General features: G+C 43.1%; 1 protein-coding gene across 6 annotated transcripts in view; it reads right to left on the reverse strand.

Annotated features, from left to right (window-relative positions):
• Positions 1 to 27,419, reverse strand: part of Kek5 (leucine-rich repeat, immunoglobulin-like domain-containing kekkon 5 protein) — a 653,304-nt gene that overhangs the window by 89,651 nt on the left and 536,234 nt on the right. The gene's annotated exons all lie outside the window — the stretch shown is intronic.

Raw genomic sequence — 27,419 nt, forward strand, 5'->3', positions numbered from 1 at the left:
GACGCGAGGAATATTGTAGCACACCGGGTAGAATTCAAAGGGTGTCTGGCATTTGGAGTGCTTCGAGGGCCTGCGGAGGTTACGCCGTTGAAGTGTAGAGGAGATTTGGAGGACCCAGGAACAACCCCCTGTGGCGGGTACCTTCGCTATTCGCCAACAGATGGATTCCTTTCGCGAAAGTTACTTAAAAGCGTCCCTGTTTCGATATACACGCCAAAACCGTCGTTTTAACCATATCTAAGGCAAAAATCGCTATTTAGCCTTGCTGACGAATACTCTAGCGGGCCCAGGACGAAACAAGCTCCTCCCTTTCTTTACCCCACTTCTCGCAGTTAAACCGAATTCTTATAACCGCATCACACCCCTAATACCACCCCTAATACCAACCCTAATACCAACCCTAACACCATCCCTAATACCTAATATGGCTGCCAAATTTACTGGGAGAGATTTAGGTTTTCCATGAGTGTCCGCTGGTCTCATAAAGTACTTCAAGGGTCCCAGTAGGTTACATTATCAAGGATCAAAGGATCCGTAAGGGTGTCGGATGATTTTATAGTACGTTAAGGGTCTGCGAAGTTGCAACGTCCCAGAGGAGAGAGCCGATCGGGTAGAGCCCTCGCAAGTTTTGATGCGCGATGGATACGAAATCCTTGCATGGCAGGTTGGCGTATTCAAAGGGTGCAAGAAGGTTCTAAAGTATCCGGAAGTTATAGTTTTGAAGTGGAGAGGATTTAATGGGCGTCACAAGGTTTCGAAGTGTACGCTGGTTTTAAGTACCTCAAAGGTCTAACGAAGTTATGGCGCTAAGGAGGGGGATCCGATATCGTGTAAAGGACATTAGGTGGTTTAGGGTTGAAATGTGCTTATGTGTGAGGGTCGCGTCGTGTTTTAATCTTTTTCTGAAAGTATTATACTATAGATATTATTCTTTTCATTCTGTTATGAAGTTGTTGTAGTTGAGAAAAAATTAAATTGTTGTAATTGTGATGATAATGGAAGGAAGATCATTATAGGTGAAATTTTTATTAGTATAGTTTACGCTCCCGTCGTATCACAATTATTGTCCTATGTTAAAGAGTGTAATGTTTTACACCCTTTTTATCATTAATATTACGTTCATATTACATCAATATTGAAGTTGATATTTAGGTTAATATTGAGTTAATATTACATCAATATTTAAGTTAATATTACCTCTGTATTTAAGTTAATATTAAGTTAATATCTAAGTTAATATTACCTCTATATTTAAGTTAATATTGAGTTAATATCTAAGTTAATATTATATTCGTAACATTATATTATAAATGTTAATATAACATATTCCTTGTCCAAGCAGTTATCACAGTACTTCCTAAAACCATTTCCCAAAAATTAAAAAAATAATCACATTAATACACAGTAGCAAAATAGAAGATACTAAATTAAAAAGACATTAAAAAATTACGTCTCCATCCTTGACATCATACGAATAAATAATCTGTCGCGACAAGATTCCCAGAAACATTAAAGTACCCGTGAGTGCCATCAAACTCGCACAAATTTCGTGGTCTATGAAGGATAATCGTTCGACGAACTCTGGAGGATCTGCGGATTCGTAGGGTGTTAGAAGATTTCGGAGAACTCCAGTGCCGTCTAATCGGTATATAACGAGGACGAGAGCGGAGGAATCCCGAGGAGTTTTAAGGACACGAGATAGCGTCGTCTGCGCGGAGGTCTGAGAGTCCTCCGAGGATTTTACACGATTAATTCACCAGGAATATCTAAACGATTTCGACTGTCCCGCGTAGGGAAACTGTCGAGAGGAGGTGGTTTCTGACAGGATCCGAAGCACGCTCCGCGCCCGGCGTCTCCAAGATGGCCGACCCGTCCGCGCGTTTACTTTGCTACCCCGACAACTCGGCAGAGCGTGTAAAGTTTCTTTTGTGGTCGCCGGGCAGAGTCTACAGGGTTTAATCAAGTATCGAGCGAACGATATCCGGAAGCACGGACGGGAGGCCCGCGCGACTCCACCCACGGACCGTGTACTATGCAGAGTCGATTCCCATAACATTACCGAGACTTCGATATCGAAGTCCATTCGGTCGGTGGATAATCCCGGTTCGCGCGACGTTTCCGTTATCGAGTCCCAGATAGCCGGGGGGTGAGACGACTTCGGAGAAACCGACAATGCCGGTTTCCCGCGCGCGTACGTTCCACCGTAACCTAACATAACCTAACACGCGATCGAAATCGACCGCGATTATATTTTCACCGTTCAACTACAGATTAATTACATTTAATTACGGATATCGGTTTGTAATAATTTCGATCCCGTCCGGAGAACAATATAGACGGTACACGGGGAACGATGAAATTGTAATTACAAAATTAGTGCGCGTCGTCTCCGGTAATGCATGACAACGAAAGTCCATGACGTGTGGAGGGGGGTGGAGGCGGCGGCGCGCGACGCGCGACGCGATAGGACGCCGATGATTAATAACGAGCTATCGGGGATTTTAAAATTTAAAGTGGCGAATTTAATAGCTGAAACGGCAGGCGGAGTCGCGGCAGGCGTATGGGGAAAATTATTGTTATTACGGTTTTGAAGCGCGATAACTCATCGTGATTAATTCGTTTCGTCCGCGGGTCGCGCCGCGCGGCCCCGTGGAAAACGCGGCCGGCGCGCAATTTTAATAACACCAAGAACCCCGGGACACCGGCTTCACCCCCTCCCACCCCCGAACGCCATCGAACCACCGTAATGACCGCGTTTAATTCTCTGGTCGACATTTCATTCCCGAGTTAACGCCTTTCGCGCCGAGGCGCGTTACACCGCCGCGAGGAGGGTAGTTTTTTTTTGTCCCCAGGATAAATAATTAAAAAAGAGGGACAGTGTACTTCCAGATGAAAGAAATATTACTGTTTTATCCTCCCCTGTTTCTCTCCACCTCTTCTCGAAACAGTTTACTCTACGAATATTGCTATGGCTGGTAACGACAGCGATGGATTTACCGTACACGTTCGCGCGGCGGCGGCGGCGGCGTTCTCGTGTTTGTATCAACGAGAGGGGAAAAATGCGCGGTTCCCGCTGTCGACCGTCTCCTAGCGGAATGAAAAAACCGAAGAAGAAGCAAATGGAAATAAGCCGGCCGATTGTTCCGCGGAATGGCCGTTTCTGGCACGATACTTCCGAATGAGCGTTGGCATTTTTTCGAAAGAGACGCGCGGGTCGCGCGCCATTGTGTCCGTCCGGGATACGCGAGCGGGAAATTTTACAGCTAAATATCGCTCTGTCGTTGGACCCTGGACTGCTTGTTGGTCTCCCATCATTAGAGAATTGAGATACGAGATGGTAGGGGCGGGTACCGGTGGCACTATAGCAGTACAGGTGGTACAGTCTACTATACTATACTATATGACATTTAGATTTTTTTAAAATGTAATTGGATAAATTGGGGGAATTACTGTATAGTGTGGTAACTTGTGATACTGTTTCGCTCTAGTATGATAATAGAATTGCGAAAAACTTTGTACGATACTGTACTTCTATAGCAGTGGACAGTATGATCTTTGTGGATTATATTTAAAAATTAAATTATAGTAAAATAATGATCGAAAGTAATAATTAATCATAGCGCTGTTTTTGGTTCTTGGTGATTTAAAATTTATAACTGGTTCCATTGGAAATGAATTTAATAATAGATTTTTGAAGTATGCTATAGATCAAGAGGTAATACCTTTTAGACGTAATTAATTATTTGACTTGAATTTTAACATAATCTATTAACCCTTTTCAGTCGAAGCTATTTTTAACTAGAAATCCAAAAGTTTTATTCCAACTTATTTAATTTTTATTAATTATTATTAAAAATTTAAGAATTGATAATTTTATTAATTATCAATTTTCTAAATATAATTTAACTTGATAAAAATGATTTCGAAACATGACATGATCACTTTTAGCGTTGCCTTAGATCCACCAAGCATTAAAGTCCTAAGATATTTTTAAGGTTATGTCAATGTTACGCCACCGTTATAATATTTTTTCCGGGTAAAAAATAAAACCCCGACCCCAGCGAAAGCATTCCAAGACTTCTACAGCTTCGCGAGGATCCTTAAAGGGACTCTGAAGGAACCTAGATCGTCTTCAAAGGACTATGAAAAAGCTGTTGAAGGACCCTTCGAGTTGCTCTCGTAGATGCGCGCGAAGGGCCGCGTAGAGTCCCTGGAGGAGGACCAGTGTCCTTGGTGTTCCATCGTATCTGGAAAGCCTTTTAAGTAGCAGATCTCCAGGAAGGTTCATTAAAGCCGCTGGGGGAACCTGGATGGCTCATCAAGGACCTTAATGATTGTTCTCGAAGGTCCTATTAGGGATATGAGCCTTCCGGGCGAGCGAGCGGGGTTCCTCTTTAATCCACGAAGTTCCCGTGTCTTTTTTCATCTCGCCTTTTTGGATGGCTTTTTGAAGCTCTGCCCCAGGATTTTTGCTTTAATCATCTCCTCTCAGGGGTTATTAAATAAATTAATATGCTTGGGTGAGGGGTTATAATATAGGGTTCCATATGTATTTTATAATATTTTTATAGTTTATTATAAGGAAGATGATAGGATAATTTTTAATTTCTGATAAGGAAGATGAGAGGATAATTTTTAATTTTTGATAAGGAAGAAGGCAGGGTAATTTTTAATTTTTGATAAGGAAGATGACAGGATAATTTTTAATATTTGATAAGGAAGATGACAGGATAATTTTTAATATTTGATAAGGAAGATGACAGGATAATTTTTAATTTTTAATAAGGAAAATGTCCTGACAATGTTAAATTTGAATAAGGAAGATAACAGGATAATTTTTAATTTTTAATTAGGAAAATGACAGGATAATTTGTTTCGAGTGCAAAGGGTTAAAATACGTCATTTCCCGCAGGATCGACCGCCGTCCCGAAATCTTCGCACACTAATTCGAAGCCAGTCCCGGGCAACAATATCCGGCAATTCTGGGATCGACGGGGCCGCTCTCCGCGCCGATAAATGTGACGCGTCCCCCACGCGGGGCGATCAAATAACTATGATCAACGTTGTCCCCCATCGGATCGCCTTAACGTATGCGAGACGATGCCCGGTCCGGGAACGATGTATCGAACGATAAGCCAGCAGAATGGCGGAACGGACGTTCCTGTGCTCGTGGAGGAAGAGCAGAGCGATGCGGAGGGATACGTGGAGAGCGATGCGGAGGGATACGTAGAGAGCGATGCAGAGCGGAGCGGAGCGCGTGGCGTTGCATGCAAGGCTGGCAATTGAGGTTCGACCCATCGGAGCACCCCATCGAAATGAGGTCCGCCGTTGTGCTCTCGTGATACCCGTAGTGTGCCGTAGTAAATGCCCGACAGAGAATGCCGGCGCACGGTGAGAGGGAGGCCCTAGTTGAAACTTGTGAATCGCTTCGGGACGGATCGCGCGTGAAGTCACCGTTTCAATGAAACGCACTACGAGCCGCTCCGGCAAATTAAGGGGCCGTGCTCGGCGCAGCGGAAAAAGTCTGCCCGTAGCATAATTCGACACGTTCGCTGAAAAAAGACTCGCCACTCGAACCAACGAAATTGTGTAAGTCTGGGTTTTGTCAACATCTTAGTATGCTTATATTGTTAACCCTTTGCAGTCGAAGCCATTTTAGCTGTACATGCGAAATAATTTTCCTGGCTATTCTATGCGATAAAGTGCACTTTCATAAGTACGAAATTGATTATTAGCGACTCGTAGCAACGGTTTCACTGCTCAACTCAATTTAAAAAAATTTTTAACGTTTTTTAAATTTATTGTTATAAAAATTATTTTGGAACGTAATGGAGTTCTTGTGGTGCCCCAGAGTCACTATTCGAGTGCAAAGGGTTAACTAAGAGGATTATACTAGATGTTGGTGTTCTCGAGTGAGTTTTAACTTTCAGAGGAGTATTTTTGGATGTACAATAGTTTATTAAAAATTATTTAACGAAAAGAAGATTAAGGACTGAAGGAGGCTCTTTTTGTTAAAACGTTCAAAATTGTCAAAGAAATTAACATAACGTTGCTTTAATGACATCAAAGGTTCAACTAATATTCAACTCCAATTAGTGAATATTAATATAAAGAATTTAAAAAATATCAAAATCAATATTAAATATCAAAGGTTAATAAAATTACTTGTACAGAGTACATATATCCGAATATTAATCGAAGGCAAGATATAGTCCTCGCGCAACAAGGTAGCGCCTTCGTCTTCCCCCACTCCTCCAGTCGCAGCAACTAAGAGGGGGAACGCAGGCGCAACGGTGCCTTCTTACCGCGCGACGACTATACGTCCAGTATTCCGCCATAAGTGCTTAATCTCCATATACATAGAGCGACAAGAAGAAGAAGAAGAAGAAGAGACGCAGCGATAAAATTAGACAGCACCGTCGATCTTTTTGTCACGCGCAGCGGCTCGAGCGGGGCCAATTACGGCTCCGTTCCGCGTTCCCGAAAACCGAAATTCCCGATGGCGGTCCCAACGGGGGCGCCGATAAACGCGGACAGGGGAGTAACGGGTTCCTCGGCGAGCTAAGTAATTGCGGTCGTTTGATACTCCGGGACGGGAATAATACTGTCCGCGTAGTAAATCGACGCCGCGGTGTTTTCCACCGGATCGATTTGTTACGTAGCTTTTTGTTGCGCGGCTTTACGATCCCCGCTCGAACTAATTGCGATTTTGGTAATTATGTCAGAGAGGGGCTGAGTAACGGAGGGGGGGTGGGGGCTGAAGGGTTGGTTCGGGAGTGAGTAATAAAGGGGGGAGGGGGGAAGGGTGGCTAGGAGTCCAAGGGGCCACCGATCGGTGACCCCGGCCGTTTTTGGAAATCGGCTGATTCACGGGGCCGAAAACCCTCTTTAATTGGTTCCGCCGGGCGGACAACCCTGAAAAAGGACACGCGTTGCCCGAGAGGGCGCAATATCTTCCATCGGGCAGCGCGGCCCCGGGCGCAATAAAGGTGATTTAACGGGGAGAACTAAGTGGTGTTAACGTACCGTCGTGACAAAGCAAGAAGATTTCACGAACTTTTTACACCACCGCGATTTATTAATCGTGCTGTTTTAAGGGAACGAGCGCCTCTATATCTCCAGGCTGAAACTGTTTGGTCCCTCCGTTCGTGGAAATTGCCGTGCGGACGCGTCTTGCGATCATTGAACTTGTTTGAAGGTGTACGTAGTTCGTGGAGGTTATTTTCTTTGTTTTATTAGGCTTTGGAGCGACTGTGTAATATTTAGGAGCAGAAATCGGTTTATTAATATTGTTAAATAATTTTGGGAAATTTTGATACTTGATTGTAATTCTTTGAACATCGTTTAAATACAGCGAAATTGATCTTTATACTTTATTTAAGGTTAATACATAAGGTCCAGGACCAAAAATGGTTTATCAATACTGTTAAATAATTTTGTGAAATTTCTGATATTTAATTCTATGAAACATCGTTAAAATAAAGCGAAAATGATCTTTTTACCTTACCTAAGGTGAATACCTAAGTTTCAGGACCAAAAATGGTATTATCAATAAAGTTAAATAATTTCGTCAATTTCTAATATTTAATTTTACGAAACATCGTTTAAATAAAACAAAAATAATCTTTTTACCTTGTCTAGAGTAACTACCTAAAGTTCAGGACCAAAAATGGCTTTATTAATACAGTTACAGAATTATATAAAATCGTAGCATCTAATTCTACGAAACATCGTCCGAATAAAACAAAAAATAATCCCTTTGTCCCGTCCATTGTATCATTGTTAACTTGTTGCAGTTTTCAGCGAGTTTTATATATTATATATTATATATTATGTATACGTTTTATTTTTGTCTCATGCAGTACATTTGACCAATTATTATTTCACCAAAAAATCGCAAAATGTTTCGTTACCTCAATAACGCTCTATCTATTGTTTATATCTTGCACTGATACGGAAAATCAATATTCTGTATAAATAAAACCGTGCGGCTCGTTCGACGAAACGAAAGTTTCAACAGTAAAAATTGTATTAAAATGTCTAAAGTTCGGAAAAATTGAGAAAAAAATTCAATAGTGGTGAAAACATAGTAATTAAAATTTTTTTTATTTAATATTGAAAATTTCATCGGTCTAGAAATAATTTTATATTTTAATTTTTATAGAACAACCCCCTTTCATTTTTTGGCTTCAGTGACGTCAGGGGGTTGCGAGCGACTCGAAATAAAAATCTCTATAATTATTATTTCTCAATTATATTATTATGTATTAACAGTAATACTATTGCTATTTATTAATATTATCATTGTTATTTATTATCTTTAGAATATAAAATATGAAGACATCAGTCAAGACAAGGAAATCCTCAATATTTTAGTTTTTATTTATGACATAACCCTACCTATTTATTTATTTATATTTGTAAATATTTATAATTTATAAATTTTTTTTAAATGTTACAGGGTCGTCGACAACCCAAGGGGTGGTTCTAGGATGAACCCAAATTCTGAAGATTTCGCGAGGACGAATTCGCAACATTCACCGAAATTAACGCCCGAATCAATTAGATCAATTCTCGCGCAGCACGCAGCGCGAACCGATATTATTTTTCCGCGCACCGTAATTTCTCACGTGGCCGTATCATCCGAGGGTTAGCCCCGGCGTTAATAGCGATCCATCAGATAGTATAATTCATATTCGCGCACGTGCGAGACCCCCGTGTGTCCCCGATAGTAACGATGCCAATGATTTACCGGCTCGCCGGTACCAACCGTACTACGGACGATTTGTTTTAACGTTACGGTTTCCCGGAGCAATAAACAAAACCAGAGTGCGCGCGGAACGAGTCGCCGCGCGGCCGAAATTATCGCCGGGTCTGATTAATTAACGAATGGCAGCCCGAAATTCCGCGACGTTTTTTTTCTTCCCCTCTCCTGCTTCACCGCCCCCATCTCTCCAACCCCCCGTCGACCCTTCTATCCTCGACTCTACCGCTCTCTGGCGTGGCAGCCACTGTCCACGGACAGTTTCGTTTATTCGTTACTTATAATTCACGGTACGCGAATTAAATGTTACGGCGGACGCAAATAGAATTCAATTACAACGATCGAACTAATTAGAGCGACGCTCGGACATTTATTTGTTCGTAATGCCCGCCGATTTATTATATGACCGAATCCGCGCAGATGTTGCAACGATACCATCGCCGTGCAACGGTTGTAATTGTTCTATTGCTTTTTTCTCAAATATTTGAGTTGTATCATTTTTTTAAATATGACAATTGTACTTTTTTTTTTAAATATTTGCGCGATTGAGTTTTATCTTGTATCTTTTATTTTTATGATATTCGACGATAATATTTTTATTTTATGGCAATTTGCTCAAATTGCCATCCTAAAATCGCAAAATCCGGCGTCCGTATCAAACAAAGATCGCGGAATCTCGACACCCCGTCGAACACGATCGTCCAACGGAGCGCTATCTCACGGAAGATATCTAAAATCGATCAGCAAGTTACAAACTAAGAAAGAACTGAATTACCATGGCAGTTTCGAACATTAATCAAGTAATACCGTTTAACGTAGCAGCTCTCCCCGCGACGAACTTTCGTAACAGCGCCGCCGCGGCCGTGGCTCGTTACCAATGATTATATTTGCAGCGAAACTTCCGGAAGAATTCGATCGTTAACGACGGCCCATTTGGATATTAAAACCGAGCGAGAACGTCCCGTACAGTTAACAATTTCCCTTTCGCGTTTAACGTGGCCGGCAATAGGCGACGGAGAAAGGAGAAAAGAAGAGAGAAAAGAGAAGAGAAAAGAGAGAAGAAGAGGATAGGGAAATGAAGAGGGAGGAGAAGAGAAGAGACGAGAGAAGAGAAAAGGGAAAAGGGAAAAGGGAAAAGAAGATAATAGGGAAATGAAGAGAGATGAGAAGAGAAGAGACGAGAGAAGAAGAAAGAGAAACGAGAAAAGAAGAGGATAGGGAAATGAAGAGAGAAGAGAGAATAGAAAAGAAAAGAAGAGAAAAGAGAATGGAGAAAAGAAGAGGGAAAAGAACAGAGACGAGAAAAGAGGAGAGGCCAAGGGATGGAGGATCGAATCGCAGGGTCCTCCCCGGTGGACACCGCATTAACCGGTTTCCTCCGGCTCGACAATTTCTCTCGGCCCTGAGTTAATAAAAGGGCCCCGATGAGTTATTTAAATCCAGCGCGGCGGACGAAGTGGACGGCGCCGAGATCGGAGTTAAATGATTCGCGAGACGGAGTTTCGGTTATCTGATTTCCGATTATCAGGGCAGCGGCGGAGCCCCCCCCCCCCCCTCCCCCTCTTCTTTTATTTGAGGTAGCGCCCCGCCTCCGACGAAGAACTCCATTACAGATAATCGGCGATCCCCTGTATCGGAAATCCAAGTCTCTCTCTCTCCTCTCTCACTCTTTCTCTTTCTCTCTAGCGGACGCTATTTCGCCGGGGACGTTTTACTACGGGCTTTTTTAGAGCAACGTGATTGGCAACGTTTGATTACGCGCGGCCGCTATTTATGCGGAATTTAGTTCTCGCCCTTAGCACGTTTCTCGCGGCGTTTTATCGTTTAGGCGGGGAGAAATACGGTTCAGGGAATATTGATGGCGGAGATTAGATTGAATGGATATAGATTAAAAAGCTGTTATACTATTTCTAAGCTGTTATAAAAAAAGTCAAAGCACAATTTTTCTATTTATTTCGACCCTTTGAGAAGCATTAAAATTGAAAAGAATCATTCTAGTGATTATATCTACTAAACTAGTCTTTTATGTAAAAAGAAAAATTAAATAACTTAAAACTATTTCTAAGCTTTTTTAAATTATTTAAATTTTTTAGATGAGAGACTAGGTTACTAGATAATTATTAGTATGATTCTTTTTAATTTTTCTATTAGTCAAGGGGTTGAAATAAATAGAAAAATTGTCGTTTGATCTTTTTCATCTGAGTCAATGATGAAAATTTAAAAATATATTTTGTGCATCTTGATGCACCATAGCCTGCAGTCGCAAAAATTTAAAGCAATCTTTGTAACAAATACATTTGCGTTTACACTTAAATAATTCTTAAAAATATAATTACTGTTCCATTATAAATTTTAAGCAGCATCGTAGCTCCCTATTGCAATAATTTCAAGCACTCTCTACACCATTCATTGTACATTTATCTACACTAAAATAGCTCTCAATAACATAATTACTCTTCAAAATAGCACAAAGAGCGCAAAGGGGTTAAAAAGCACAAAGGAAGCAAGAGCTTCGCAGCGCGACAGCGTCCCGCAACGAAGCTCCCGTATCGCGCGTGGTGGTTCGCTGTAGGTAGCCAGCTATGGCTATCACTGAATGGGAGTGTCAATTGAAGCATCATGGAATATCGAACAGGTGTTGGGAAGAAGAGCTCGGGGGTGCCGTGCGAGCGAATTTCCTGGGCACACGACGATGCCATCCCGCGGCGCTAATATTCGCGAGTACAGTGGCGGACGGAGCCGTTCACTCCCCTCCCCCTCTCTCTCTCTCTCTCTCTCGCTCTCTCTGGCTCTCTTGCTCTCTCTGGCTCTCTTGTTGGCCTGCTTTTATCCGTTTATTCGGGAATTGGCTCGCGTCGACGTGCAGGAAAATTTGAGCGGCGCGCGGCGCGCGAGCAACGAAACGGCACAATGTGCGGCTACACGTGAAATGTGTCGGCAGTAATTGCCGTGGTAATTACGGTGCGTCAGTGCCCCGGCCTGACCGCTGTCTCTGTGTAATGCGAGTCTAAACGCGGCTTCCTGCGTGCAACGAGCGCGCGCGCGCGCGCCGCGTCACGATACCGTGGACATCGAAGCTGAAAGGAGCAAAAACATAGAGCAGAGACCGCGCGTTCGAAGAAAATCCACGCCGACTTCGGTACTCGATTACGAAGTCTGTGCGCGAAGCTGTGCTCTGAGCTGTTTCTAAAAATCGCTGTATCTCATTTCAAAATAATATAATAGTAAATTATTATTATATATTAGTTATATGGATATGTATTTTATTATTATGTTATGTTATTTATATGTATATGTATTATATTATTGTATTATTATATTATATTGTTTATATGTATTTATATTTGAAAGACTGTTGAAGGTGTAATTATTCCATAAGCCAGGAGGATTAATTTTATACCTGAGAAATGCGTAATTTTATGGAAGTTACAAAGGATACAAAAAGACTATAACAAGTAAATAATTATTATACTACATTAGATAGTATTAACTGTATTTTAATAACAGTAGATATTAATTATATTTACTATATTGAACAAGACTATATTTACTATTTACTATATTGTATACAATATACATATATATATATACAATAAATATAATATACATACTATATATAATACATACATACAATAAATATAATATTCAGCGACAATTTCAATTTGTTAACCATCTCAAAAGGCACCGCTTTATTTATAACACAACCGCATAAAATCCGCAGTCGACCAAAAACTCTTATTCTTTTCTTATTCGAGTAAATTTCGATTCAAGATTCAGACCAGGTCTCGCGATCCGCAAGAAGAAGGAAAGATCGTCGGCGGAAAGAGTCGCGTGGTTTTTACGGTAACAGGTGCTCGGATCGATCCAGGCGATAGAATCGCGAACTCGGTGGGATTCGTTCGCGTGGGGGCGCGCGCACGGCGCGAGCAACCGCGGGGCAAGCAACTTCAAACGCTTTAACCAACCGAGTAAATCAGCATTAATGGGAATTTCAGAGTGCAACAGATTTCAAGCAGCAGCTGTCTCCGCGTTTGATTTAACAGCCGGAAATATTCCTTCTGCGCGCGCGCACGCGGTTATTACGGTCGAAATGTCGGATATCCAGGCGCCATTATTCCGAGAGAAACCGCAAGCACGCGAGAACGAAAAACGATATGAATAGATTTATAATTGGCCGGCGTTGCGGTGGTTGTGCGCACGTCGGTGGGAGACGACGGAGGGGGGGAGGGAGATGGTAGAGCGTATCGGCCGCCGAACAATACGGCCCCGTTTTACAATTCTCCATCATTGTCAGTTTTCAATTTACACGTTCCGCATTTAATTCCGACTACTTACGCAGGCAAAGCGCGGCGGCAGCGGCGGCGGACTCTCGCCGGCCGTCATCCCCCATTACGAAACGAAATAATAATGATGTATTATACGCCCGGTTACAATGGCCACCGCGGGCTTGAAAATTGCACTGAAACACGCTTTTGTGTCCATAATTAATGAACTCCATCGAGCCGCTGCGGGGTTCTCTCTCTCCGCGCACCACAGTCCCACCGCCCCCCCCCCCCCCCCCCCCCCCTTCCATCTTCGACGGGCCACGCAGCCCCTAGCGCGTTACACTTAGGTAACCTGCGCGCGCGTGAACGCGCCGACGGAGAGAGCCGTCCAGGAAACGATTATCGTCGGCGCCGGGATAGTCCGGGCTTCGCCCGGCAGCCCGTTCGGCAGCCCTGAAATTCTCCCCGTTATCTCGTCCCCCGGTACATATATCCAGACGACGGTAGCTCCGCGGCCGGATAGCAGCCGCTGCGTCCCCTCTGCCCAGCCCGCAACAACTCCCGACCGGCGCGACGCCGTACGCGGAAGCTAAACTCGGGACCGGTCCGTCATTTCCAGTTTCTCCGTTGGCAGTTCGTGCTTCGGCCACGACCCGAAACCTGTTCCGGTGTCTGTAATAACGCCGACTAATTGAGATGAATCTCTGCTGAATCTCCGCGCCGCGTGGCTCCTTCGCCGACGGATCCAAAACGGAGCCGCCTGGTTAACGTTGCAATGGAATTGATCGAGGGGAAAAGGAACGATCGGCGGCGATCGATCGATCAAAACGAATGTCCGGTAGCTCGGCTGCCGGCATTTAACGACGCCGCAAATGGTAATGCCGTATCGCGATGATTCGGTTCGTTGATAGAGGAATCGCTGCCGTGAATATCGTCGTCGAACTCGGTTGCGTAGGCGTTGCGTCGTTGCTTTTTGATTGGATCGTTTCAATGAATTACTTCGAAATTTCCGATCAATCTTCGCTCTTTAGCGCCGATATGAGTGTGAGAGCTGAGTCTGATCTGTGCGATGGTAGTTGTTGGGCTAGTTGATGACGTTGACGCGAGCTAATCAGCGGATCGCGGATTTTAATGGGTCTTCGTTTTCTGCGCTACTTTTTGCTACGGGGATCGGGAAATTGGGTTCGGTGACTCTTTGACGAGGATGAGAGGACGTTGACTCTGTGTGCTGATGGTACGAGAAGGGCTTAAGACGTCTTTTGGACTTTTTAAGATGGCTTTTGAACGACTAAAAAGTGTTCTTTGGACGTTCTTAAGACAATTTTTCGATCGTTGTTTACAGGTTGTTTGTAAAATATTTGTAGAAACCGTATTATATAGTAGCAATAATAATACTCATACCAGTTAGAGATTTTACACGTTCTGAACATACTATTAATCTCAATATGTCACCCACTAAACTATACAGCTTCACGCAAATTTCCAATTTCTAGCTTTCAACTACACTAACTAGCATTAACATTAACGCGCCGCTTAAATCACAATAATTTTGTTAAACATTTATAAAACAACTCATATTTCCAATACTAATCCTAGTCTCTACGTATTACTTCCAAAATCATTTGCAAAATTAACTAAACCATAAACAGCGATCTTACCAATAAACGATCTTACGAATACAACAATAAGCCCAACAACACATGCTTAACATAAAATAACTCTCATAAAATTGCTGAAAAGAATTGTTAAAAAAATTATAGGCTGCTCCTAAAAATTCATTGCAGCTAAAACAGCTCCTAAAAGCTCGTCGCGCCTAAAATATCGCGAAAGCTGCAAAGGGTTGCGATATCTATTCAATTATTCCCCCGCGACAATTCCTTGTTAAGAACAACGGCTTGATTTTTCTTACAGCGATAGCATTCCGGTCGGCGAATGAATTTTCTCTAGGCTCGCCACGGGGTCCCGTAACTCGGCCGTTATCTTACTTTAGCGGAGCGAAATTCCCGCGATATCGCGACACGTCCAACAACAACGAGAGAGAGAGAGAGAGAGAGAGAGCTCAGCGCGCCACGTCCGAGCGAGTGACACTCGTCGCGTGCGTTCGGCGTGTGCCGCCGTTCTCGCAAAAAAACACGCGAGATAGTTCCGTGTTCGTAGCCGAGAGGCGGGTAGTTCGAAGGAATAATGTTTCGCGACGGATTTATACACGGTCGAAGGACGTGCTTTACGAGCCGCGCGACGTCGAATCTGCGACGCGCGCGACTCGCGTTCGAATCGCAATCGTATAGCATAGCATAGCATAGCATAGCATAGCATAGCATAGCATAGCATAGCATAATATAGTATAGTATAGTATAGTATAATAGTATAGTATAGTATAATAGTATAGTATAGTATAATAGTATAGTACAGTATAGTATAGTATAGTGTCACTAAATACGATAAAAGTCTCTCAACGTATTGGTTACACTCCCTAGTAGCAACAAACACAATAAAAGCCACTCTGTACATTTGCCAACGAAGCGAATCGACAAATAAAGAATCAAAGCAAAGCAAATCCACTGTTACGTCGCAATCGATTCGCGAATCGACCGCGTTTTTCGCCCTTATTTTTCTCCGTCGGAAAATGGGGCGGATCGGCTCGAATACGTATTCCAAGACGGAGAAGTTTTTCCGTGGGATAAAGGGCGGCAGCAGCGGCGGCGTAGGGGAGGGTTGGCCGGGGGGGAAGGAGTTACGAGTTGTTTGCCGTAGAGGGCGAGCAAAGAAGTTTGCTGGAGTGGACGTGATTACGCGGAGAAAACGAAGCGGGGAGGGGGGAGGGGGTGGGCCGGGAAATGGGCCGGGGCTGATTGCTAAAAATTACGGCGCGCACGCCTTGCTACTGCACACTCCTCGGGGGAGAGCGAGCGCGCGCGCGCTCGCGTCGATCTAGCGTGAGATTGCGTCCGCTTGTTAGGAATTTGTAACAGCTGCCTGTTCCTTGGCATCTGCCCCGGCTATCCGGACGAGTCGAACGGCTTAATGCGTTGTCCCGGCGTGCCGCGACGGCGATGCCTTTAACCCTTTCCCAAGGAAAGGCGACGCCTCGGTTGCTGCGGCGTTTCGCGCGGCAAGGGTGGGTGCGGGGTGAGAGGCGACGTGTTAAGATAATCATTAAGTTTTGTTAAGATAATTTTTTTATGGATTGTAAACTGTGTGTAATTGTTTGTAATTTTATATGAGTTGTATAAATTGTATTTGTGTTTTATATAAATTATTTAATTGTATAGAGATGTATATAAATTATTTAAGTCATGTTTGTATTGTATAGAAATTAATATAATTGTATATCGATTTACATAAATTATATAAATTATATTTGTATTGTATATAAATTATATAGGTTATGTTTGTATTGTATACAAATTATATAAATTACATTTGTATAATATACATATAATGTTTGTATAATAACACACAATTTGTAAATTACATTTGTATAATATAATAAACAATTGCATAATTGTTTAGAGATTTGTCTATAAATTGTATAATTGTATACAATTTTCTACAAATTGCATAATTGTACAATTGTATAAAATTGTCCATTGATTTTATTAATATTTATATACAATTATCTCCAAACTGTACAAATTATATTTACAGCCACCTACAACTAAAATAATGTATATACAATCCACTCTATACACCTACAAGAATCGTCTCGCCCCGATTACCTCCCCCGCCGGCCGAAAAAGTCGTCGCTCGTAAAGGGTTAAGACGGCGGGACGCCCGACTCACGTCCGATCCCCGGGCCCCGTCTGAAAAACAACCCCGATCCAACGGGTGATTCGCTACTAACGCAGTCGCAGATTTATCGGGGGAATTTACGCGACGTAAACACACGGTGCTCGGCCGAGTTACGGCCGGGCGTAAAGTCCGACGCAGGAAGCACACAGAGCCCGGCCGTGTAGAGATGTAGAGAAAACGGGGAGAGAATTTCGACTAAATTTTCTCTCCGGCCCGCGACCCGATTCCAAGCGGCTAAGTGGGTTCGCGAATTTCACCGCGTTTGCGGGAATATATACATATATTGTATATATATGTATGTACATATATTCGTTTGCTTTGGATTTTGCACGATGTCGCGTTAGCCGCTATAAGGGTGGCGCTGATTTTTTAATTGATTTTTAAGTGAATTTAGGTTGTCACTGATTTATTTATTATTGTTGGTTTAGAGGGGATAGAGCAGGTTTATTGAGGAGGCTAGAATTTATTTTAGAATTTCTGAGACCTGTAGAGATCTCTCTAATTTATTTTAGAATTTTTGAGGGTAGTAGAGGAGACTATAGTTTATTATAGAGTATATGAGGTTTATAAAGGAGACAAAATTGCTAACAGAAAAAGATCGAGATTCAGAAAATTATATTAAAAATCTCCACTACAATTCTGTCACAATATTTAATAAAATTCATATCCATTGCATACTAATCTACGCCTTTGCTAACAAAATGATATCAACATTCAGATGATTACATATAAAACCTCCACGGATCTGCCGCGACATTACAGTACAAGGGTTGAAACTCGATTCTGCTCCCCGCTGTACATTCAAACCGTACTCCCCGAATAACGCATATAAAAAAAGCATCGAAATCGTCGCGACGAAATTCTCGGGGAAAAAGGTAACGGAGATTACAGATAATTGCAGCGATCCTCCGGAAAACATTTCGCGGGCTCCTGCCCTTTTCCCAGAGGGTTCCGCCGTGCAAACCGTTCCCGAATCTCATCCCGGCCGCCATGATATTCATGGTTAACTCCGTCGAGTCCCGGGGTGCTCCCCGTGATAAGTCCATTTGCAGATTAAAGTGAGTTGTTCGGGCAACGCGCGCGCGCGCACGGAGGGTGCTCCCATTTATCACGATTACCATGAACAGGTTAGCTGGATCCGACAATATACGAAAGAACGGCTTCCGATGGATTTCTTTGTTTTCGACGGGGATACGTTATCGCGGGCCGATCGATTAATATTCATTCCGCGCATTGTATTCGCTCGTCGTTAGCCGAATCCGATTTCCTTACAGGGCCGCCGCCGGCACAAAAGAGCGCGGCGCGCGCCGCTCGACGTTGAATATTTTCGCGGGCTAAATTGATCGTGATATTTCGGCCTTTGTGGCAAGCGTAACGATTCACTTCCTTTCCCGCCTTTTATCTAGCCGCCCCCGAAAATGTGCTCGTTGTGTTCGGAACATCGCCTGCGCGTAGGCTGAACCATGGAATACAAAGAATTCGCGTAAATAACTTTGATGTAAATTAATTGTAAATCGTTCGTTGTTCGAGCGAACAGGTACTAAGGAAACTATAAATAATAATTATATCGTTAATTCCTCGCCATTTTTCATTTGAACTTTTTCAATAATACTAGGAGTAGCAGTTATTAATGTAGGTATTTTTTAATAGATGGAGTTATTGATGTGTTCATAAAGAATGATCCAAAAAATTTAATAGTATTGAAATAGAGATAGCTGAGATCATTTCAAGCAACTTTTTCCTTTATAAAAATTCAACCCGCCGCTTCGTTTAAGAGTTATTAACGAAAAACAGTGACCAATAGGAGCTAGTACCGCTGTCGAGAGGCGGAGTGAGCGAAACTGTGCTTCGCCCGCCCATTGGCTCGTCGATACGCGCCAGCAGAGCTCGCTCCTCATTGGACAACGTTTTTCATTAATAACTCTTAAACGAAGCTGCGGATTGAATTTTTGTAAAGGAAAAAGTTATATAAAATAACCTAAGGAATCCTCCTATCCCAAAAGGACATAATTTTCAGTCATCCGGTAATTTTACAGACTAATAATTACATTATTCCATACTAACAAATATAAATAAAAGTAAACTCCACGTAAAATACATTCTAGATGACTTTATTCATTATTAGACCGCAAATTTGCTGCGCTTATAAAAAAAACAATTACGTGTAACAAAATACCCTGACACTGTAACAAGATCTGTCGCACCTTTTACACCGAAATCCTGCTCTCATTACACACGGCGCTCGCGTCGTAGATCTCCAACGCGTTCCACGTCGCCCGTGCAATTTATATCGCGGTACAGTATTTCCGTCGAACGTATTTTTTCCGCGCGCGTAATTCAAGATGGCAAAAAGAGAGAGAGAGAGGGAGGGAGAGTCGAATGGCGGCTCGTTCGGACAAAGGGCGGCCGGGACCAGGAAATAAATTCAAATATACTTGGCAGTCGAAGCCCGCGTCGCGAAATGATGTATGATCCGCGCGGCGTGCGGGGCTGTCGTATTTATTTAACCGAGATTCGCGCGGCGGTGTCCGTGCTCCGCGTTGTTAAACACAGCAGACGCGTCTGACAACTGTTTGACCGGTGAGGGGGGGTCTCCGGCTGGTTATCTAAAATATCCGGGGCTCGATAATTGCGCGCGGTTTCTGCGGCCATATTTTCGGTCGCGATAACTCGGCGGCCGGCTCTATCTCCCGACCGAATCGACTCGTTGATTAACTGTCGCCGGTTGTCCGGTTCTCGGCCGCCGTTAACCCGTTCGGCCCGACGACGATTTACAGGCGGGAAACGCGACTCCTTTTCGCGGCGGTGTATCGTCGCGCGCGACAGAGACTTTCGCGCCATTGGGGAGAATTCGAGACGAGTGCTGGAAACGACGGTGTTATGGGGGTGCGTACAGGTGGGCAGGTAATATTATATATCGTCATGGCGCGACAGAGACGGTCCGTCATCGGCGAGGATTCGAACGAGTGCCGGAAACGACGGCATGAATGTTAACCCTTTGCAGTCATTTTACCTGGAAATCCAAAATATTTCTTCAGACTCGCAATGTTTCTATTTTATTGGAGCATTTATTTATACTTGGAGCATTTTATACGTTATAGAAGTGAATTTTGTAACTCGTGCAACAGTTAACAATCCTTGACAATTTTTTTTAACACGAGTGAATTTGATAAAAATAATTTTGAAACTTGGCGTAATAATTTTAATAATTCGGCTTTGCGGTCGAGTGGCGACTCTAAGGCGCAGCTAAAACTTATTATGCCACGTGAATAAAAGCATCAAAATAATTTTTATCAAATTTACTCGTATTTATATAATATATTCAAAAAGTTGTCAAGAGCTGTTAACTGTTGCATAAGTCACAAAATTTCATTCCACAATGTATAAAATCCATCAAGTTATGTAAAACGGACGCGAGTCTAAAAAAATCCTTTGGATTTCCAGTCGAAATTGCCTCCGACTCCAAAGGGTTAACAAACGGGAACGAAAGTGTCGCGCAGCCTCCGGTCCCGATATTCCGAATTCCGTCTTAAATCATCGAGATAAAGGGGACGGCCGTTCTTCTTCGGTCGCGCGGCCGATCCGAGTTTTGCTGCGAAATATTTGTTTCCGAAAACAAAGCCCTCGAACGCGTTTCGCCGACTGTCGACAACATTTTACCGCGACACTGGCGATTGCAATTAACCCAATTGCATCGGCCGGGAGAACGAAAAATAATGACTTTGTCGTAAATTGTTTTGCACCGCATTACAATTTCCAACGAGCGCGCGCGCGTGTAGCTTTATGTTTCTTTCGCGAGACGCGGCCTCAAAGCTTTGACGATTTTATCTGCCAAGTTTGTTGCTTGTTTGTTTATTGCAACACGGTTAAAATGATTACCGGTGACCAGAGTGTGGGAAAATAACTGTGCTGTAATTAATGCGTGATTTATATTGTTATTTACGTTGGCATAAGTATTTATACTTATATAATAATTATAAATGAATATAAAAGTATAAGAAACTGTAATAGAAAGGTATAAAGAATTATGTAAGATCTACAAACTGTTTTACAATTGTGTTACTTTTTTTTGAGGAGTAAAAGATTGCTGACGCAATTTGAAGCAACTTTTTTCTTGGCGAAAATGCAATCTAAAGCTTCGTTTGGGAGTTATTGAGGAAACACAGTGACCAATGAGAGACGAGCTCGATGGTCGACTCGACTCTCTAGCGTCAGCCGGTCTCCCATCTTATTGGTCACACTGTTTTTCTTTAATACAACACAAAAGAAGATCTCAAAGATAATATCTTAAGCTCTCAAAATAACAAACTAACCGAAGAATCCACATATAATTAAACATAAACAATTTTTCCCATGAGACATAAATTGAAAATTTCATCCCCAATTAGCAAAGTGTTCCAACACTTTTTAACACGTTGAGCGCCGCGTCACCCAAATCTGGGCGACACAAATTCTTGACCAATCTTGAAAATTCATTTTTATTGTAATATATTTGAATAAATTGAATTTGACTAATACCATCTTTTACGATAAATATTAACTTTCTAGCTTCGCTTTAATTAATTAAATTGTTTTAACTGTGAGTATTTTAGTGGTCGATTGTCGACAGTCAACGTGTTAATACTCTGTATTTAATACTCTAATCAACAATCTACACATCACAAATAAACGTCAAAAAACACATCAAACCATCCACAATACATCAACGCGAGTTATCCAACTTCAAACATCAAACTTCGACATTAAAAAATCAACAAATCCGCCATTACTCGACAAGATTTCTAATCGCAACACTTCGAGAACGCGATCTAAAATCTCTCGTTCATTATACACACAGAGTCCCGGGGGTCGCGATCGTTCGAGCATCATAATTTCAACGTGCGCCTCGCGATATTAATTACGGGAGGGGAAAAAAAAAAAAATGATTGGCATATTTCGTTGGCAGATTTTCGCAGTTTTTATCGGTCACGCGACGGGTTTTAAGAAGCTAATCGGCAGAGGCAGGCGAGCGCGAGCGCGCGTCGGGAACTCGGTCGTATATCTCGAAATAAGGAACTCCGGCGAAGATTACACGGCCGGGGCTCGATGTAAATCGCGAGGGGGGAATTTTCATAAAGTAGAGATGTAAAAGCCGGCGAAAAGAAATTTATGCCGCTTTTTACGCGAGCCTGTAAAGTTCACCGAAAAGTCGACGGCGCCGCGGCCTCTGCGTACAGTAGCGGTCAAAAATTTAAGACGACGAATTTAATTTCAATTATACACGTGTAAAGTAAGTACATACTATCTTTCCAATCAGTTTCTTATTTTGGGATAATGAAAACAAATGCTTGACCTTCTAATTCTCGAAGGCTCGTCTGTTAAATGTAAACATTATCGAGTCAACAATATTGACAATATTTCTCTACTGTAACATATACTGTAATATTACAGTAGAGAAATGTGAAAAATTAATAGATTCAGTGCCAAAAAGATGTGCTGAGGTTATAAAAAATAATGGATTTTGGACGAAATACTAAATATTTGTATTGAAAACCATTTTTTTTTTGTTTATTTTCTCCTATTATTTTGTAGTCTTAAACTTTTGTCAATGGAAATGTAACATAGATTTACTTTTTTCTTATATATTCTAACTAATAAGTTCAAAACCGAACATAAATGTTTTTGTAACTGTTTAAATAAATGACTAGACGATTATACAATTAAAGATAGAACATGATAGCTTATGTTATTTATAAAATATTAATAATTCCTTTCTTTTTTCCTTCTCGTCTTAAATTTTTGTCCGCTACTGTATACATGCATGCGCGCGTGTATCTGCGCGTTTGCGCGAGAGTATTTGCGTGTATGTAGTCGTGCGTTTGTGTGCGAGTATGAGCGGATTTGCGCGTGTGTGTGTGTGTGTCGTCGAGTCGGCGCGCGGACCGTTAAACTCTTTACGGTCTCTCCGCGCAACCGGTAATACTTATCTCGTCCGTCTTCCGAGCCCCGATTTTCTTTGTTCGAAACTACGACGGGGGTTAATGAGCTACCGGGGGGTGTGCGTTCCCCTCGACGGAGGATCCGGTAGCCGGCCGATATTCTCATTCGCTGGCGGCGACGGCGGCGCGGACCGGGCGCGCGAACGCCGAAGGGCCTACTAAACTCCAACCAATTTTACGGCCATCGTTTCGGTATGATCTCGTAAAGGCGAAATTCAATACCGGCCGTGAAACGGGGCCGCGCGACAATAAAATATTTATACAGGCGGGCGCGTCGCGCTCCGAGCGTCGCTGTCCGCCTTATTTGTTCACCGTAAATGTAAAAATTGAACGATCGACCGGAACCGTTGCTCTACGAGCTCCCGCGGTCGCCGCGATATATTTTTTTTTCTCAGCAACGCCGCTGATAAAACCGCGAAAACGCTGTTTGCGATCGAGCTTGGCGAAAGTTGCTTAAACGGTGCGCCAGTTGTTTGCTCCGAAACGGTAGCGGGTTTCGGAGCAAACAGGTGTTGTATTGGCTCTCGGAGATGGTACGCTGATTCTCGGGGGCGAAAGTTGAGCGCTTGAGAAAGGGGTGAGTGGACAGTGTCGTATGAATCGATTACTTGGATCGGTTTTAGGGAGAACGGTGTTTTTTACTGAATAAAATGATAATAATAATTATAGCTTCGTTTGTTAACCTCTTGCACAATGATTTTGTTTATAACTATAAACTGCAACTGCAGCGACTAGGATTTCTTTGTAGTTTGTAGTTCACTGGGATAATGGAAGAATTAATCCTTTGCACTCGAAGCCATTTAATCTGTAAATCTGAAATAATTTTCCTGGCTCGTAGAATGTTTATTTCAAGAAATAAAGTGCACTTTTATGCGTTCGAAATTGATTCTTGCGACTTATAGCAACAGTTTCACTGCTCAACAATTTTTCAAATCTAAACTCTATTGTTATAAAAATTATGTTGAAACGTAATAGAATAATTCTAGTGGTGCTCCATACTCGCCATTCGAGTGCTAATAGGGTTAATAATTAATAATTATGCTATGGTAAATATGTATGCCTATATGAACGTCCTGAGTGCACTAGGACAATTGACGTCAGAGTGGCGTCAGCAGTCGCCGAGCGTCGCGATCGTGTCGCCGCAGAGACTCGTCGGTGATCGTTGGTGATCGTCGTTGCTCTCGTCGTTGTCGCGTTAATCGTCCCGAGGAGCCGCGCGGATCGTCGATCCGCCGGTGACTTTTCCGCAAAACTTCGTTTCCCATCCAGGCGGGGGTGAAACGCGATCGATGCGGCAAAGGGGGATGCGGCGGAGACTATAGCGTTAGGGGGAGGCTACTAGCGTGTAATCGTTATTAGCGGAGGCCATCAACTAACCGCGACGCCGGCGATCGGTAGCGGGTACGAAGTAATCGCAATTAGCTCAGGCCAACGGCGAGCGGCAAGGTCGATGGATGGGGCTGGCTGGTCCGCAAAGTAATCGCGATTAGCTTCCGGGGACTTTCCCGACCCCGTCAACGCAACGTTTCGATTTCGCCGAGCTCGTACTTTTTTTCCGCCGGCGAGGACCCATTTACCCGGTCACGTGCTCGGTATCCTAGTTCCCGTACAAACGCGTCGCGACGCCCTTTCACGGCGTCGCGACGTTCCCTTTTCAGTCCGCCGATACATTTTCCATTTCACGATCAACCGAGACCCCGGCCCCCTACGTCTTCATGATTTCCGCGCAGACGTCTACCCTTTTCGGTTCAATGGACGCTCGGAAGAGCACTGCGGAGGAATCGGGTGGGTTGCTTGATGTTCGATCAGCTGTGATCTAGGGAGTCCGAGGCGCTTGACTGCGACGAGTTGTGTCGCAGACGCGTCGGCGATGCGACGTGATTGGTGTAGGTTTTAATGCTCATTGGATGTACTATGGATGAAGAATGGATGTACAATACATGTATTATAGAATGTGACGCAACAAGAATTGACCGAATTGCAAAAGTTTCTGTCATTTCGAAACGCAAGAAACTCGTCAGATTCTTATAATATAACAAATAAAAACATTGACATAACCTTAAAAAATTATAAACTATTCCAATCTTAGTATATTTTGCACCGTCTCCGAGATATATTAATTTAAAGTGACCTTAACAAATCATAAACTGTTCCACTCTCAGAATATTATGCACTGCTTCCGAAATATATTAATTTAAAGTAATAATTAATCAATGATCACCCGGCACGCAGTTTCCAAATTTCCGAAAGTTGATTCGAAAAAAAGACGCGGAATAATTAAAAACAATATTAAAAAATCCCGATTAATTAACTATTACAACATAACATAATTTCTATACTGTCATACATCATTTTACAATGATAACTAAATGAAACTGTACAACAAACTGTAGTACTGTACAACAATCGACGCCGTGTTCGTGACGCGTCCAAGTCGCGCGTCGCTTCGCGCGGACAAACAGCCTAACAATTTCAGTGGCACTGTTCCCGTTAATGGGCCTCTTTAATCACTTCACATGTAATAGCGGATTATTCAAATTCCCGGATACGGATCCCGGGGTGGCGGAGGGTAGACGGACAATTTATCGGAGATTTTAGAGTTCGTGTTCGTGCGAAGAGTCTACTTTACGACGACCTTCACGCGAGGCAGACATTTTCCAGCGCCGTTCGCGAGTGCGGCCACGTGAGCCGGATAGCCATCTTATCGCTTACTTTAGATTCGCTAAATAGGTCAATTAATTTGGCGATCGTGTAACCGGAGTTGTCCGCGGAGAACCATTTCCAGTTTCGCTCACATTTTAATGGTACACTCTAGACAATAGCCAATGATCCCCCCCGACGTCTCTGCGGAGAATTGAAATTATTCGGCAGCTGTTGAATGATTGAGCGACTTTTAAATGCCATGTTCAAATAGAACTATAGAGACAGGCGACACGGTTAGGTTGGTCTCCGTAAGATCGCATTAGCAAAATTGTAATTTAATTTCGTTAAAATGGGGCAGAAATTTGGGTTGAACGGAGCTTGGATGTAATTGATGTATGACGAAGTAGATTTTATGGCGAAGTAGATATCGCGATAAAGTAAATTCTATGGTGAAGTAGATATTGCGATGAAGCAGATTTTATGGTGAAGCAGATATCGTGATAAAGTAGATTTTATTTATTCTCTTTGCCATATAAATAGTTTTGGTGTTTTATCCTCTCAATATACATCACAATATACATTTAAATTGATTTAAATGCATTTATATACATTTAAGTCTGTTTAAATAAATTTATATACATTTAAGTCTGTTTAAATAAATTTATATACATTTAAATCCGTTTAGATAAATTTATATACACTTAAATCCGTTTGTATCCATTTATATCCATTTAAATACGTTTAGATCCATTTATATCCATTTAAATGCGTTTATATATATTTATATCCATTTAAATACCTTTATATCCATTTATATCCATCTACATCCATTTAAATCCGTTTATATCCATTTACGTCTATATACATCCATATCCATTTAAATACCCGGCGCGGGAGTCAAAATACTAATACCGGCGTCAACCTAATACTTTCGGTGGTCGCTGCATAAGACCGCAACCAGCATCCGCGGGTCACGCAGGCGATAGTTTCGGATGGCCTAACGAGCGGCCACGCGGGGCGTCAATTGCTCACGCCCGACGTAAACACTAATTACATGTAACCGGTGATTCGGTTTCCGTACGCAGCCGGTTATTTTGCCGGACACGCGTCCATATTTTCTCCGCGTCTAGCCCATCGGCTCTCGGTCCTTCGGAACAATATCTATGGAATATCGCGTCGCGAGGCGCGCAGAGGATGGCGCCTGCTCCCAGGACGTTGCGAACGGAATTTACGGAATCCGGATCGAATAAATGGCCGGCGAGTACACGTGTGCCTTCGGTGGAGGAGAGTGAGAGAGAGAGAGAGAGAGAGAGAGAGTGAGAGAGGGTCCGACCAGATGCGCGCCGGTGATTCGTGCGTCGACCGATACTGCACCAGATCGTAATCAACATAACGGCGAAATAAACGGGCGCCGCGGCCGTTCCCGTTTCGCCGGTGTCACAAACTGTGAGTGACACGTAACGCGTCCGCTCTCGACGCGCCGCGCCGCGCGCAGCCTGCGACACGGCCGTGTCCCCCCGGTTTTTATGGTCTTTTGCCTGTTGTTTATACGACCCGCACGATAATTCCGTGTTGGCCCGGTTGAACGGGACACGCGGAAACCGCCCGCCGGCCGTGATTAGCTATTCAGTCTGTTTGCGGCCAAAGCGGACACCGTGCCCGGAGCACCGTCGTATTTGCGCGCGCGGGGGCCCTCTATTGAACATAAGTAGAGCGCGAACTGCTAGCTAGGATGACCAGAGGCAGACCGGCACCTTAAAATCATCTGACTGTTGTAGAACATTTGGAACGTCTTTGAGGCTTAGGAATGGTCTACGAACGGCCTAGAAATGTCCTGCGTTGCAGATCAAGATGTCTTTTAGATGGGTTTAATAGATGACTTATGGATGACTCGTGGACGTCTTGTGGATGATTTATGAACGTCTTTAACCCTTTCGGTACGAGCACTCAAAGACTTCAAGTGTCTTCAAGGCGTTT

The sequence above is a fragment of the Augochlora pura genome, chromosome 2 (genome assembly GCF_028453695.1).
Source record: "Augochlora pura isolate Apur16 chromosome 2, APUR_v2.2.1, whole genome shotgun sequence".
Lineage (NCBI taxonomy): Eukaryota > Metazoa > Arthropoda > Insecta > Hymenoptera > Halictidae > Augochlora > Augochlora pura.